Source organism: Triticum urartu, chromosome 1A, assembly GCF_056163025.1.
Source record: "Triticum urartu cultivar PI428250 chromosome 1A, HENAU_Tu73, whole genome shotgun sequence".
NCBI classification, from domain to species: domain Eukaryota; kingdom Viridiplantae; phylum Streptophyta; class Magnoliopsida; order Poales; family Poaceae; genus Triticum; species Triticum urartu.
In genome coordinates, this window is record NC_141873.1 from 587,256,343 (window position 1) to 587,270,056 (window position 13,714).

General features: G+C 44.2%; 1 pseudogene; it reads right to left on the minus strand.

Moving 5' to 3' along the window:
* Positions 1-350: 350 nt before the first annotated feature.
* On the minus strand, positions 351-10,820 carry LOC147993150 (uncharacterized; annotated as a pseudogene).
* Positions 10,821-13,714: the final 2,894 nt, after the last annotated feature.

Here is a 13,714-nt window from a genome sequence, read left to right on the forward strand (position 1 = left end):
TGTCCGGATGGGACTCTCCTTGGCGTGGAAGGCAAGCTTGGCGACTGAATATGTAGATTCCTTTCCTTTGCAACCGACCTTATGTAACCCTAGATCCTCCCGGTGCCTATATAAATCGGAGGACTTAGTCCGGAAAGGGAGAGACTCATTACCACAGTCAAACACGCTAGACTTCTAGGGTTTAGCCATTACGATCTCGTGGTAGATCAACTCTTGGAATACTCATATCCATCAAGATCAATCAAGCAGGAAGTATGGTATTACCTCCATAGAGAGGGCCCGAACCTGGGTAAACATCGTGTCCCCTATCTCCTGTTACCATCGACCTTAGACACACAGTTCGGGACCCCCTACCCGAGATCCGCCGGTTTTAACACTGACAGCCCCTGCGAGATCGGAGGTGCTGGCGGCGCTTGCACCACCTTCTCCCGTGGCTCCTGCTCCTGCTCTGGCGACCGCGGCGGCGTGGCTGACCATGGGCCGAAGCCCACCTAGTCGGCCATCTCTGGCGCCATGCACGACCAGCTCCACCGCTGGCCCACCAGATGAGGGTTCCACACGGCGATGGGCGGCTCCTCCACGACCTCCTCCTCTCGCACCTTCTCCTTGACGTTGAGGTCCAGCTTCGGGATGGCCATGTCGTCGACCGCAGAGAGGGGCAACGCGGTTTGCAGGCCATCCCATTGCCACTTGTCATGGGTGGCCATGGATTTCTCCATGACCCGCCTAATGAGGCGGGCCTCCTCCTCCTCGGTCAAGGGTGCCGGCGACGGCGGGCATGGGGATGGAGAAGGTGTCGGCATGATGTCGTGCACACGCCTACAACCCCGCGTTTGGGGAGGGCTCTCATCACGAGGAGGATGTGGGCATCGCAGGCTAGGAGGACGACCGACAAAAAAAGATTGTCGCCGCAGGTCGTGCTCGTCGCGGCGCCATGTATCCCACAACGGCGAATCTTTGGCGTACCTGGGGTCCTCCGGCAGATCCGGTGGGAGGCGGGCGCGATGTCGGTTGATCTCCACGAGGTGGCCGCGGCCGCTCACGGGCACTGGAGGGATCGACACGCGGTCGGCAGAGAGATGCCAGTTGTTTGGCAGGTGGACATCTCCCCACGATAATGGCATCGTGGTCTCCTAGTAACACCGACAAACATCGACGTGGATGTACGGCCTGTCACGATGCCCGGACGCTGGTGGCGCGATCTTGAAAGCTGGCGGAGCAGGTGGTGCGGGCAAAGAAGGTGGTGCAGGCGGTGCGGAGCTGCTGAAGCAACGTCAGCCAGAGGAGTAGCCGGCCTTGTGGTTGTCCTTCCCCTTGCTGATTCAATTCCAGTCCATGACATCGGCGGGGAGGTGGGCGAGTGGGGTGCGACAACCCTGGCTAGGGTTTGCTTGTGTCGGGGCTCTAGGAGGTAGGCCGGCCAAGAAGTGGAAGATGTGGACTAGCCGATCCACGGCTTCCACGTCAAGAAGGATGGCGACCCTCTTCCTGTGTGAATGACAGCCACGGCTAAAATTGCAATAACGATTACCGGTCTAATTATCGATTGCCTAGGGACAAGTAACTTTCTTGTGACAAAAAGCTCTCTACTATAACTAACTTAATTGTTTCCTTATCTAAGTAACCCCTAGATTTTATTTACATGTTCTTTATTATCTAGCAAACCTATCCCTTTACACCAACAAAGTACTTCTAGTTTCATACTTGTTCTAGGTAAAGCGAACAATAAGCGTGCGTAGAGTTGTATCGGTGGTCGATAGAACTTGAAGGGAATATAAATTCTTCCTTTAGCTCCTCGTTGGGTTCGACACTCTTACTTATCAATAAAGGCTACAATTGACCCCTACACTTGTGGGTTATCAAGACCTTTTTCTGGCACCGTTGTCGAGGAGCAATAGCGTGGGGTGAATATTCTCATGTGTGCTTGTTTGCTTTATCACTAAGTAGATTTTATTTTCCGTTCTAAGTTGTTCTCTATCTTTAGTTATGAATATGAAACACGAAATACCAAAAAAATTATGTGTACTTGATACTCATGGATATGGGGAACCTCCTAAAACCCTCGATGCTCGTTATTTGAAAAATATTAAACACTACTTTGATAATCCCGAGAAAACCCCAATCAACTTGATAATGGAAGACACGTTGGATCAACGTGAATAATTTAGGGATTATCGCTTGAATCAAAAATGGAAACTATTATGGGATCAAATTGAAATGTTGCATTGGTATGCTTGGAATTTATGCTTGAGATATGATTATACTTGTTGCTCTAGGATGAAGGCTCCACACCTTCCCTTTTCATGTAAATTTAATGGTAATGAAACCTTGGCTTCTTATGCTAATGGTAGATTTGATTACTATGATGTGGAACAAATAAAAGAATTTGTTTCTTTTAAGGGTGCTTATGAAATTGAGTCTTTGTTTGAAAAGTATGTAGATTTTGATGATGCTATTTATAGACCTGAAAATTTGCTATACTTAAATATTGCTATGATAATTATGTATACATTGCCGATATTGATGCATTTATTGAGAAAGTCTTCGCTGTCCAAGAAGAGACAAATATTGAAACTATGGAAGAAGAAATTGATGACATTGTGAGCTCATTAGATGAAAAAGATGACGAGCAGAGCGAAGAACAAAAGGAAGAAGAGCGGATTAGCTACCTGTGCTTGCCTTCAAATGAGAGTAACTCTTCAACTCATAGATTGTTTGATTTCCCTACGTGCTTACCGAAGGATGAATGCTATGATCCCGTTGATTCTTTTGAAATATCCCTTTTTTATGAACTTCATGTTTGTTATGCTTGTGGCCATGATGCGAATTATGCTTATGAAGATGAACTTGCTATAGTTCCTTATGTTAAGAATGAAATTGTTGCTATTGCCCCCACACATGATAGTCCTATTATCTTTTTGAATTCTCCAAACTACACTATATCGGAGAAATTTGCTCTTATTAAGGATTATATTGATGGGTTGTGTTTTACTATTGCACATGATGATTTTAATATATATAATATGCATGTGCTTGCTGCTCCTACTTGCAATTATTATGAGAGAGGAAGTACATCTCCACATCTCTATGTTTCCAATACGATAAAATTGCAAGAAACTATTTATACTATGCGTTGGCCTTTACTTGATGTGCATGAATTGTTCTTTTATGACATGATTATGCATAGGAAGAGAGTTAGACTTTGGTGTTGCATGATATGTATTACTTTGTGCTCACTACTCAGATACAAATCATTGTTAATTAAAATTGGCTTTGATATACCTTGGGATCCAGGTGGATCAATTACTTGAGCACTTTATGCCTAGCTTAATGGCTTTAAAGAAAGCGCTGCCAAGGACACAACCTGGAAGTTTTAGAGAGTCATTTTATTCTGTTGTGTGCTTTTATAAAGTGTAAAAACAAAACAAAAATATACAAGGTAACCTAATTTTTTTCAAAAAGAGAAGTGATTGGAAGGTTATGCATTGGAGAAGTGAGGGTCGACCTTGAACACTTGTGTTCATGCTCATGGAAACAATGTAGAATGTTTCATGGAATTTTCTCACAAAAATAATTATCCCCTTGTAAAACTCCATTTTATTATAAAAATAATGTGCCAAGATTTGCCTTTAGGATGTTTAGATTGCTTGTTTCGTATGTGCAGTGCAAAAAGTGAAACTTTAGCTGTAGTGTGTCAATTTACGTTTTTTATTGGAACGTCAAAAGTTTTTGAAAATTTTACACAATACTATTCTGCGAATTTTTTATTTAGTCCTAATTTTTCAGAATTTTTAGGATTGTAGAAGTAGGGTGAATGTTCAGATTACTACAGACTATCCTGTTTTGGATGCATTGTTTTGCTTGTTTTGATGGAACTATCGGTGGTATAAGCCATGGAGAAGTTAGAATATAGTAGTTATAATGCAAAAATAAAATATGAATGGGTTTGCAACAGTACTTGAAGTAGTGATTTGCTTTATTATACTAACGGATCTCATGAGGGTGTTGTTAAGTTTTGTGTGATTGAAGTTTTCAAGTTTTGCGTGAGATCGCGATGGATGAAGGAATAAGGACTAGAAAGAGACTAATATTGGGGATGCCCGAGGCACCCAAGGTAATATTCAAGGACTCCCAAGCAACTAAACTCGGGATGCCTCGGAAGGCATCCTCAATTTCTTCTAACGATCGTCGGTAGTTTTACTTGGAGCTATATTTTTATTCGTCACAAGATATGCGCAAATTCTTGGAGCGTCTTTTGTGTTTATTTTCCCTTTTTATTTTACGTGCCATTATGGTCTGAGATAGTCCTTGGTTAATTTATAGAATGCTCTTTGCACTTCACTTATATCTTTTGAGTATGGCTTTATAGAATGCTTCATGTGCTTCACTTATATCATTTGAAGTTTAGATTGCCTGTTTCTCTACACATAGAAATCCACCATTTGTAGAATGCTCTTTTGCTTCACTTATATTTCTTAGAGCGGCGGAAAATATTTTGTAGAATTAATTCAAGTCTCATGGTTCACTTATATCTACTTAGAACAGGAATTGGTCATTTACATGGTTATTCATAAAATCCTACATAAAACTTGCAGATCTTTGAATATGATATGTTTCATTCCTTGCAATAGTTTTGCGATATAGAGATGGTAATATGTGGGAAGTACTAGTAAATGATTATGGTTTAGTAAGAATATTTGTGTTAAGCTTTCTGATTCCCGAAGCATTGATGTATGGTCTCTCATTATGCGATGAAATTGGAGCATGATTTATTATTGATTGTCGTCCTTATGAGTGGTGGTCGGGTACGAGCGATAGTCTTTTCCTACCAATCTATCCCCCTAGAGGTATGCGTGGTAGTACTTTGTTTCGAGGGCTAATTAACTTTTGCAATAAGTATGTGAGTTCTTTATGACTAATGTGAGTCCATGGATTATACGCACTCTCACCTTTTCGCAATTTGCTAGCCTCTTCGGTACCGTGCATTGCCCTTTCTCATCTCGAGAGTCGGTGCAAATTTCGCCGGTGCATCCAAACCTGGTGATATGATACGCTCTATAACACATAAGCCTCCCTATATCTTCCTCAAAACAGCCACCATACCTACCTATCATGGCATTTCCATAGCTATTCCGAGATATATTGCCATGCAATTTCCACCATCATCATATGCATGACTTGAGTATTCATTGTCATATTGCTTTGCATGATCGTAAGATAGATAGCATGATATTTTCATGGTTTGTCCATTTTTTAATATCTTTGCTATGCTAGATCATTGCACATCCTGGTACACTACCAGAGGCACTCATATAGAGTCATCATGTATTAGTTGTATTGAGTTGTAAGTAAACAAAAGTGTGATGATCATCATTATTAGAGCATTGCCCCCAGTGAGGAAAGGATGATGGAGACTGTGATTCCCCCACAAGTCGGGATGAGACTCCGGACGAAAAATAAATTAAAAGGGAGAAAAAATAGGCCAAAAAGAGCCCAATAAAAAAAGAAAAAAAATTAAAAAAATGAGAGAAAAGAGAGAAGGGGCAATGTTACTATCCTTTTCCACACTTGTGCTTCAAAGTAGCACCATGTTTTTCATATAGAGAGTCTCCTATGTTGTCACTTTCATATACTAGTGGGAATTTTTCATTATAGAACTTGGCTTGTATATTCCGATGATGGGCTTCCTCAAATTCTCGAGGTCTTCATGAGCAAGCAAGTTGGATGCACACCAACTTAGTTTTTAGTTTGAGATTTCATACACTTCTCTTAGTGCATCCTTTGCATGGCAATCCCTACTCCTCTCATTGACATCAATTGATGGGCATCTCCATAGCCTGTTGATTAGCCTCGTTGATGTGAGACTTTCTCCTTTTTTGTATTCTCCACACAACCTCCAACATCATATTATATTCCACCCATAGTGCTATATCCATGGCTCACGCTCATGTATTGCATGAGAGTTGAAAAAACTGAAGCGCGTTAAAAGTATGAACCAATTGCTTGGCTTGTCATTGGGGTTGTGCATGCTAAATACTTTGTGTTAAGAAGATGGAGCATGCCAAGACTAAATGATTGTGTAGGGATAACGTTCTTTAGCATTGATATTTTGAAAGACATGATTGTTTGTTGGGATGGCTTAGTATTGATGTCTTTATATCAAATTATAGACTGTTGCTTTGAATCACTCGTGTCTTAATATTCATGCCATGATTAGGTTATATGATCAAGATTATGCTACGTAGCATTCCACATCAAAAATTATTTTTTTATCATTTACCTACTCGAGGACGAGCAAGAATTAAGCTTGGGGATGCTAATACGTATCCGTCGTATATATAATTTTAGATTGTTTCATGCCAATATTCTACAAATTTCATGTGCTTTTGGCAATATTTTATATTATTTTTGGGACTAACATATTGATCTAGTGCCCAGTGCCAGTTCGTTTGTTGCATGGTTTTTGTTTTTCAGAAAATCCGTATGAAACGAAGTCCAAACGCGATAAAATTTTATGGAGAATTATTTTGGAATACATGTGATTTTTGGGAAAAAGAATCAACGCGAAACGATGCCTGAGGGGCCCACAAGCTCAAGGGGCGCGCCCCCTACCTAGGGCTTGCCTGGAAAGCTTGTGACCACCCCGTAAGGCGGTTGGTTCCCTTCTTCGATCGCAAGAAAGCTAATTTTTAGAAGAAGAAAAACCGTGTTAAAATTTCATGCCAATCGGAGTTATGGATCTCCGGGAATTTGAGAAACTGTGAAAGGCCAGAAAAGAGGAACGCGAAACATAAAAGAAACAGAGAGAGATCCAATCTCGGAGGGGCTCTCGCCCCTCCGCCATCGTGGAGGCCATGGACAAGAGAGGAAACCCTCCTCCCATCCAGGGGAGGTAAAGGAAGAAGAAGAAGGAGGGGGCTCTCCCCCCCTATCTCCCGGTGGCACCGGAGTGCCGCCGGGGCCATCATCATGACGGTGATCTACACCAACAACTTCACTGCCGTCATCACCAATCCCCCCCTCTATGCAGCAGTGTAACACCTCTTCTCCATGCTGTAATCTCACTTAAACATGGTGCTCAATGCTATATATTATTATCCAATATATGTGTCTATCCTATGATGTTTGAGTAGATGAGTTTTGTCCTATGGGTTAATTCATGATCATGATTGGTTTGAGTTGTATGTTTTATTATTGGTGTTGTCCTATGATGCTCTCTATGCCGCGCAAGTGTGAGGGATCCCAGCTATAGGGTGTTGCAATATGTTCATGATTTTCTTATGGTGGGTGGCGTGAGTGATAGAACACAGACCCGAGTAAGTGGGTTGTTGCGTATGGGAGTAAAGAGGACTTGATACTTTAATGCTATGGTTGGGTTTTACCTTAATGATCTTTAGTAGTTGCGGATGCTTGCTAGAGTTCCAATCATAAGTGCATATGATCCAAGTAGATAAAGTATGTTAGCTTATGCCTCTCCCTCATATAAAAATGCAATAATGGTTACCGGTCTAGTTATCAATTGCCTAGGGACAAATAACTTTCTTGTGACAAAAAGCTCTCTACTAAAACTAACTTAATTGTTTCTTCATCTAAGCAGCCCCTAGCTTTTATTTATGTGCTCTTTATTATCTTGCAAACCTATCCCTTTACACCTAAAAACTACTTCTAGTTTCATACTTGTTCTAGGTAAAGCGAACAATAAGTATGCGTAGAGTTGTATCGGTGGTCGATAAAACTTGAAGGGAATATAAATTCTTCCTTTAGCTCCTCGTTGGATTCGACACTCTTACTTATCAATAAAGGCTACAATTGATCCTCTACACTTGTGGGTTATCAGGCGGCAGTAGAAAAATGGTCAGATCCAAATTCTTTCTCAGATACGATCAAATCATGCAAAAGTATGCCAAAAGGGTCAAAACATTGAATTTGGCCACAAGGTGTAGCAGTGTTTTTTTCTCAAATATGTCTCGTACCACCATGCAGCGCTTGTTTCCTTGTGGCAAAGGTATCAGGCACTGTCTCTCTGTCACATACTACCGCGTAACAAAAACTCTAGGAAACAAGAACGTGAGACTTGTTCGTTTTGACGTGACACCTCAATGAACCGTAGCGCGTCCATCCAAATTCATTAATAATTATCTGAAGAAACGGTTGATGGAGACTTCAACCCACAAAGGGTAACGGTTGCGCGAGTCCACGGAGGGCTCCACCGACGAAGGGTCCACGAAGAAGCAACCTTGTCTATCCCACCATGGCCGTCGCCCACGAAGGACTTGCCTCACTAGCGGTACATCTTCACGAAGTAGGCGATCTCCTTGACCTTACAAACTCCTTGGTTCAACTCCACAATCTTGTCGGAGGCTCCCAAGTGACACCTAGCCAATCTAGGAGACACCACTCTCCAAGAAGTAACAAATGGTGTGTTGATGATGAACTCCTTGCTCTTGTGCTTCAAATGATAGTCTCCCCAACACTCAACTCTCTCTCACAGGATATGGATTTGGTGGAAAGAAGATTTGAGTGGAAAGCAACTTGGGGAAGGCTAGAGATCAAGATTCATATGATAGGAATGGAATATCTTGGCCTCAACACAAGTGTAGGTGGTTCTCTCTCAGAAAATGTAGGTTGGAAGTGTAGGTTCGTTCTGATGGCTCTCTCCACGAATGAAGAGGAGGTGGAGGGGTATTTATATCCTCCACACAAAATCTAACCGTTACACACAACTTGCCAAACTCGGTGGGACCGAATTGATAAACTCGGTCAAACCGATTCAGCAAATCTAGTGACCGTTAGGATTTTTGGTGGGACCAACATGCAACTCGGTAGGACCGATATGGTTAGGGTTAGGGCATAAGTAATCTCGGTGAGAACGATTACACAAACTCGGTGATACCAATTTTGGTAAAAAGCTAACCAGAGAGTTGGTCAGGTAAACTCGGTGGGACTGATTCGCTCATTTCAGTGAGACTGAATTGTTACGAGAAGGAAGCAGAGAGTTTACATTGCAATCTCGGTAGGACCGATTACACAAACTCGGTGAGACCGATTTTGGTAATGGATCCATACAGAGAGATTGCAATCCCATCTCGATGAGACCGAGATCCCTATCGGTGAGACCGATTTGCCTAGGGTTTGTGGCCGTGGCTATGACATCTGAACTCGGTGGCGCCGGACAGAAAGAATCGGTGGGGCCGAGTTTGACTTTTGGTTTAGGTCATATGTGGATGTGAGAAAGTAGTTGAGGGCTTCGGAGCATATCACTAAGCATTTTGAGCAAGAGCCTCATTAAGCAACACCTCATCCCTCCTTGATAGTATTGGCTTTTCCTATAGACTCAATGTGATCTTGGATCACTAAAATAGAAAATGTAGAGTCTTGAGCTTTGAGCTTGAGCCAATCCTTTTGTCCTTAGCATCTTGAAGGGGTTCCACATCCTCTAGTCCATGCCACTTCATTGTTGAACTTATCTAAAACATACTAGGTAAAAGTGTTAGTCCAACAAGAGATATGTTGACATTAATTACCAACACCACCTAGGGAGCACTTGTGCTTTCAATCTCCCCCTTTTTGGTAATTGATGACAACATACATCAAAGCTTTAGATAAAGATATAGAGAATAGTAAGTAAAGCTTTAGAAAGACATGTAACATGCATAGGCTCCCCCTACATGTATGCAATCATGTGAATATGGAATATAGGAGCATGTGAATGCATAAACATGACAGAGTAAGCAATGTGTTACATGTATCTTGGCTATATGCATCAGAGCAAATCATGTGTATATGAGAAATGTGCCTTCATGCTCATGAGTCCTTCTTGCAAACAGTATGTACATCAGCAAGAATTTCTCATTCACATGACTGTGATGCATATACTTACCTCGTGGTCTTGAGTTGGCTTAGGATGGGATGAACCTGTGTAAACAAGGTTAGATAACATAGATACACTGCTACCTCTTGATCACTGCGTTGGATTTCCTTGAAGAGGAAAGGGTGATGCAGCAGAGTAGAGTAAGTATTTCCCTCAGTTTTTGAGAACCAAGGTATCAATCCAGTAGGAGGCTACACGCGAGTCCCTCGTACCTACACATGGGTGAAATAAGATTGGAGGTGCACTCACTTCAGCGGAGCGCCGGAGCCTTGTTCTTTTTCCGTTGATGTTGAATCCTACTCCAAGTTCTCCAACCGCAAGTAGCTGCTTTTGAAGTCCACCAATCATATGCCAGCTACCTGATCGATTTGTCTCACTAACATATACATACATATATTCCTCACGGCAACAATTCTCATAGAGCTTCATTAACTCCGACTGATCTTCTTCTTATTCCTTCTTTCAGGTTATGCCAAGAACCACCACGGATCTAGTATGGTGGCACGACAGGGTTGTATCTCCTCGTACAGGTTGGCAACTCTTTCTCGTTTCATTTTTGTAGGGTCAATCGAACATGAAGATGCCTTCTATGCCCATATGCCACATGCAAATAGTCCAAAATGTTAGAATATACGTTGTATAGAGATAGGAGAGTAGTTGAGCAGTCTAAATCTTTGTAATCTTATCTCCTCTTATCTCTACTTCTGTTAAACCTCCTGTACCGAACCATGATCGATCTCCTCTTCTCTCGATCGATCTCTACCTTGTAAGCCACGGCATGATCCCGATATAATACAATGCGGCCCAGACGAAGGGTTCTACGCTTCCCAATTCTTCTCACATGATAACAGAGCCTCTTCCTCTATAGGTCAGGAATAGATCGCATCTAGCTACCGCATCGACCGAGCAGCATGTCCACCACCACCGCCGCCATGACAGCCAGCACCATGGGCACGCTCACCACATCATCATCATCCGCTTTTGCCTCCTCCTCCTCCACCTCCACCAACACCTCCCTGCTCGGATCGCCACCTCAAGAGAAGCTTACGAGGGGAAATTTCCTTCTCTGGAAAGCCATTGTGCTGCCCCAGATCAAGGGGCCCCAGATGGAACACCACCTCAACCCGCAGAGCCCGCCACCGCCGGCCATGCTCACCATCACCAAGGACGGCAAGGAAGAACAGGTAGTCAACTTCGCTCGATCCCTCTGGTATGCACAGCAGCAGCAGCTCCAAGGATTCTTGATGGGATCCCTATCCCGTGAGATCCTCGCCCAGGTCGCCACGCTCTCCGCGCCGGCCGAAGTATGGACTGCGATCCATGCTATGTTTGCTGCCCAAAGCCAAGCTCAAGCAATCAACACGCGCATTGAGCTCACGAATCTTCAAAAAGGTAACATGGCTATGGCAGAATACCTTGGCAAAATTAAAAGTCTTACCGATGAGGTCGCCTGCACTGCTGCCGCGCTCTTCGATCCGGAGATCGTGTCCAAAATCCTCGCCGACCTTGACATGGACTACAATCCTGTGGTCTCCGCCCCCGCCGCTTGGGTGGAGCCGATCACCGTACAGGAGCTGTACAGTCAGCTCCTCAGCTTCGACGCCCGCCTCAGCCTCCTTCACGGTGCTAACATCTGGCAGTCTTCTGCCAACTCCGTCTCTCGTGGCCGCGGCCATGGGCGCGGTCACCAGGGGCAACGCAGCGGCGGACGCGGGCGCAGCAACGCCGACTACTCCAACAACGGCAGTGCTGGCTACATCAACACCGGCGGCAGCGGCGGCAGCAACTACAACAACAGGGCCGGGGTGGTGGCTTCCACAACAACAACAGCCGCCACCCTCCTCCTTCTTCTTCCCGAGCACGTCCTCGCTGCCAACTCTGCAAGAAGCCGGGCCATGAGGTAATGGACTGCTGGCATCGCTATGACGAGAACTTCGTCACTGATGCTAAGCATGTTGCTGCGGCCATGCGTGAACAAGGAGGAGAAGGGGTGTGGTACGTGGATTCTGGTGCCACGGATCACGTCACAAGCGAGCTAGAACAACTTGCTCTTCGTGAACAGTACCACGGCGGTGATCAAATTCACACCGCAAGCGGTGGAGGTATGGATATTCAACACATTGGTCAAGCCCTTATTAATTCACCTACACTTAAACGTGATCTAGTTCTCAAAGATGTCCTTCATGTACCTCAAGCTGATAAAAATCTTGCATCCATGTCTCGTTTAGCTCATGACAATAATGTCTTCTTTGAAACTCACCCTCGTTTCTTTTTTATCAAGGATCGGGCAACGAGGGAACTCCTTCATCACGGTAGATGCATTGGAGGTCTCTACCCCATCACATCCGGAGCATTTAGTCACAAGCATCGTCAAGTTTTCTCCGTCATCAAGCCCTCTTTGGCAAGGTGGCATCAAAGATTAGGACATCCATCTTCGATCATTGTTAAACAAGTAGTCAATAAAGGCAACCTCTTGTTGTCACATAGTTCAAATAGTGAGTCTGTTTGTGAAGCTTGCCAATATGCCAAGAGTTACCAACTACCTTATCCCAAGTCGAATAGTATATCTCATGCTCCTTTAGAACTTATTTTTAGTGATGTATGGGGACATGCAAGAGATTCCTTTGGCAGAAAGAAATACTATGTCGGTTTCATTGATGATTATAGAAAATTTACATGGATTTATTTGCTTAAGTACAAGTCCGAGGTTTTCTTTGTATTTGAAGAGTTTCAAAAACTTGTTGAACGACACTTTGATCGAAAAAATTTGACAGTCCAAAGTGACTGGGGAGGGGAGTATGAAAAACTCAACTCTTTCTTTCGTAGCATAGGCATTGAACATCATGTTTCTTGTCCTCATGCTCACCAACAGAACGGCTCCGCTGAGCAGAAACACCGTCACGTTGTTGAAGTTGGTTTATCCCTTCTTGCTCATGCATCTATGCCTCTCAAATATTGGGACGAACCGTTTATCACTGCCACCTATCTTATAAACCCTCTTCCTAGCAAAGTTATTGGCAATATCACTCCATTAGAGCGTCTCTATCATCAAACACCCGACTACAATTTTCTCAAAATATTTGGGTGTGCTTGCTACCCCAACCTACGTCCATACAATCATCATAAACTTGAGTTTCGTTCTACTCAATGCGTCTTTATTGGCTATAGTAATCTTCACAAAGGTTATAAGTTCCTAGAAGTTTCAACTGGACGAATCTATATTTCTCAGGATGTTGTGTTTGATGAAACTCTTTTTCCTTTTGCCAAACTTCGTCAAAATGCCGGAGCCCTTCTTCATGCTAAGATAGCACTTCTTTCCGATCATGGGGGTGAATTACATAAGGCTGATCATGTGCAAAATTCAACTCAAAACGGTGGTTCTAATGATATTTGTGCAAAAACAGGCTGTGATTTTATGTGTCCAGAACAGGACGAACTTGGCACAGAGCACGAGGCTGATTTCCCTGGCAGCAGCGACAGCAGCGGCGCGCGATCCCGCACTGATCCGCGCGTCAGGACTGCGCCTGGTCCTCGCCCCGAGCCAGATTCCCATGCAGCCAATCCGGTGGCCTCCAGCTCTCCCGCGACGGATGTGGCCGACAGGCTGCGCCTGGTGGACCCCGCCAGCCCCCGCGCCTGCCCCCGCGCGGAGGAAACCGCGTCTCCACGTGGCGCACTGGATGACGGGAGCCCGCGCCTCGATCCAGCCGACGAGAGCGACGCGCCGATGTGGTCTGGATCCCCCTTGGATCACACGCTGGATGCGCCAGGATCTGTGCGGGTATCTTTCTCGGATCAGGAGCCGGGATCTTCTGCGCCTGGTTCTACGTCACCGACCGCCAC